Source organism: Phyllostomus hastatus, unplaced genomic scaffold, assembly GCF_019186645.2.
Source record: "Phyllostomus hastatus isolate PE091 unplaced genomic scaffold, TTU_PhHast_1.1 phas_scaffold_21, whole genome shotgun sequence".
Lineage (NCBI taxonomy): Eukaryota > Metazoa > Chordata > Mammalia > Chiroptera > Phyllostomidae > Phyllostomus > Phyllostomus hastatus.
Window position 1 is genome coordinate 15,796,406 of NW_025334017.1, and position 3,595 is coordinate 15,800,000.

The window sequence follows — 3,595 nt, forward strand, 5'->3', positions numbered from 1 at the left end:
CTGAGAGGAAAGGGTGAGCAGGTCTTTGGCTCTCAGTTTAGGAGAAACTTCACAGAAGGGCCTTCATGGGATTTTTAGTCAAAAGGCAGGTGTGATTTGAAATGCCCATCAGTAGATGAGTAGATAAAAAAGTTGTACATTTGTACAACGGAGTATTATGTCACTGTGAAAAAGAAGACTCTTACCCTTTGCGATAGCATGGATGGACCTGGAGAGTATGCTGAGCAAAAATAAGCCAGTCAGAGAAAGAGAAATACCATATGATTTCACTTATATGAGGAATTTAATGGCTAGAGAAAGCTGACAACAAAATAGGACCAGTGGCATAGATACATGGAACAGACTGACAGATCTCAGAAGGCGGGGGGGTGGGGGTGGGGGGCGGGGACTGGAAGAGATTAGCCGAAGAACATAAACACATACCTGCACAGCCCACGGACACAGAAAACAACCTTGGGGGGTGGGGGGAGGACTGGGTGCAGGGGAGCAAAGGTTGGGAAGTGGGGGACATCTGTGAAAAAAGAACAGAAATAGTTCCAAATATTAAAAAGTCTGCTGTTTGTAGATATAGGAGAAAATGGAAGAGCTAAAGAGCAAAAAACTCCAGGTGAGCAAGGCCATCAGAAGAGGGAGTGGAGACGGGAATCCAGAACCTAGAAGAGAGCCCTCTGTGCTCACAAACGAGGCCAGGAAGCCCCGATGACACCCGCTGTCACTGTGGGCTGTGAGACGTCAGAAACCCCGAAGGATTTTCTAATGCCCTGCTAGTGGCATCTATGTGAATAAATTAACAGAGAACTGTAACAATTAACTGCATGTTGGTTGCCAATAACCACAGTAAACCCGTCAAGTAGTGAGTTGAACTGTTCCCTCACCCCTTTGGCATTTATAGCCTCTGATGTTTGTAAATAGTGGCCATGCAGCCTCTTCATCACTGTCTGAGGGACATGCACGTGCTTTCATCTTCCCTATTCAAATCACTCCTCCAGCTGGTTCAATCACTTCGCTTGCTTTCTTACCTCTAGCCAACTTGTTCATTTCTGGAGAAACTGGCACCACATTATTCTAGCTGCAGACTCAAGGCTGTATTCACAGTCAGTATTTACTGAGTGCTAGCCGGGTGCTTGGCCCTGCGGTAGGCCCAGGAAAGGGCTCCCGGTGCCACTGAGTGATGTAGGCGCTGCCAGGGCACCAGGCACCGGGTTGCCCCCACTGCCTGCCTCGGGTTCTCACTGTGTAATTTCTCTCCTTCTTGACAGTGGATCCCAGAACTCCAACATGAGAATATTAAGAACAGGTATTCTTTCTGCTGCCCATCAGACGTTTTCTGCCCCAAAGTTATTTTTATTGTAGCAGAATAGACAACGATATTGTCTGGATCTGGACGAGTTCTCATAGGTTCCTGCGTGTAATCTTGAAGTGTTTCTAGCAAATGTTACATGAACTTGAAAATTCCAAGAGCAAATTACCAAATTACCTTGGACCTACATCCTTGCATCTATGGAAAGTGGTATGGGAAAAAAGAGTTCTGTATTTGTCTGACTCAGTTTCCCCAGTATGACTGAGAACAGACTGGACAGGGACCGGTTTGAGCAAACACAACTTTATTTATTCACCTTAGAGTAAGTGTATCGACACCCATACAGAAGAGCACCCCTTCGTTCATTCCCTCCCCACATACCCATTTCAGAAAAAATAGCTGTATGTTCTTTCATGGCAGACATACTCTGATAGTAATCAAATACATCATGAACACTTCTTAAAAGATGGTGTCCATCACCTAGAAGTCACTGGATTTTGCTCACATCTCTCATGTAAACTACAAAGTACTTCCTATTTGTCCAACATACCCACTTGAGTGAAAACATCAGATGTGTTTTCAAGAACTACTTATAAGGGAACCTCTTTAATGGATCTCATTTCTGTTCTTATCTGCTAGTTTCTGGCCTGTTATATTTTGAAGCAAAAAAAAAAGATACATTAATACATTAAAGGAGAGGCAGCTTGGGTCAGGCTGGCCTGTCTTTTGTGAAAATAAATCATTACTGATTAAGTGTCTAATCATATCACAACAGGAGGTAAGGGGGAGGACAGGAGGTGTCCATTATTAATTTAAAATTGGGTTTTTTATTTTTTTTCCTAGTGCGCATGGCTACACGCATACACATTCCTTGTGTGTATGTGAGAAAAGGCACGTTTCCCAGGAAGAGACGCTGGACAAGCCAGGCCGGAGACAAGCTGGCAGAAGGAAGAGCTGCAGTGATGGTCTCGGGCTGCCTCCCCTTGCCCGGCATCCACTGCCATGCCCTCTCTCTAGACACAGGATTCTGCCCATGCTTTGCCCTCCTGTTCTTTGCAACTGGTTTTTTGTCCCATAAAGTGGAGAATACTCAGGAGGAAGAGGAATTTCTGCTATAATGCAGTACATACATTACAAAAAACAAACAAAACAAAATCCCGTGTCATGAAAATTACACATAAAAATGAACAGAGTCATTGGGGAGCAGAGAAGAGTTGGGGCTTCAAACTCTAACCAACTTTACAACTACAGCATGAAAAACATGTCAGAGCGGATAATTTGGACCTCCCAGCAAACCTGGGCATTGTGACAGTGCATGTTTAATGGCATACAAAAACAAGAATGAAAATGCCATGCTGGGGACTTTTAACTAGAGAAGCACGGTGGATGAGACACATGGAGGCCAGGGCGGCACCATGGGGTCTGCCACTCAGGGGTGCCACCAGAGAGCCTGAGTGCCATAAAGGTGAGATGAACCTCTCGGGAAAGGCGTCGGCACTCATTTACAATTTTGTCAAAGGCTACACAGCAGTTAAACTAAGCAAACCAAGCTTCCTTTCCTCTGGAAGACTAATTCTCCTCCAGCTCCTCTCGCCTGGGCAACACCCTCCCCCCGCCAAAAAAAAACTAACTTGACTTTTGCATGATTCTGACATCATTCCCTAGTCACCAATCACGGATGAGCCAATTTCTATTACAGAGGTATATGCTTTTGTCGCTGAATAAACTCTACAGAGGAGCTTCCACACCTCTGAGATGGGACTCCCACGCCTGGGCCACTGGCTGGACAGCCACGGCACACACAAGATAAGGGAGGCAGAGAATACAGATTTTTTTAAAACTTTTTATTACACAGTAAAGAATACAACAATACCTGAATCATACTTTAAAGATTCACAGGTTGACAGACCATACATTACAGTCCAACTAAGGAAAAAAGGATAAACAAGAAACCACAGTTCAGACATAGTAGACTTAAAAGCTCAAGAGTATGCTGACAAAAGCATGATGCCTAGACCCCACCCCCCAGTGTTAGTCTACCATTAACTTGTGGTACATGTCTGAATTCAGTATTGCACAACAACTTTAATTTTTCACAATAATGTCGCAGAACCCAAAATAATATTTTAAAAAAATTACTTCAAATCTGCATTTCAACAGTCTCCAATTTTTTTTTCTGTCCCTTGAGGAATTCGGACAACATGGAGTCGCTTTCTTTCCCTAAGTATTCCAGACATAGGCATGCTTTGCATAAGTAAACCAGCCTTGAAATTTTTAAATCCCCAAGACATGCAC

General features: G+C 44.0%; 1 protein-coding gene across 5 annotated transcripts in view; it reads right to left on the bottom strand.

The window, feature by feature from the left end:
• Positions 1-2,439: 2,439 nt before the first annotated feature.
• Positions 2,440-3,595, bottom strand: part of RUNX1T1 (RUNX1 partner transcriptional co-repressor 1) — a 148,081-nt gene continuing 146,925 nt past the window's right edge. For all 5 annotated transcript variants that reach the window (XM_045861281.1, XM_045861280.1, XM_045861282.1 and 2 more), the window contains one exon: positions 2,440-3,595. This exon is cut by the window's right edge and continues 3,448 nt beyond it. The gene's annotated coding sequence lies outside the window, so the exon portion shown is untranslated.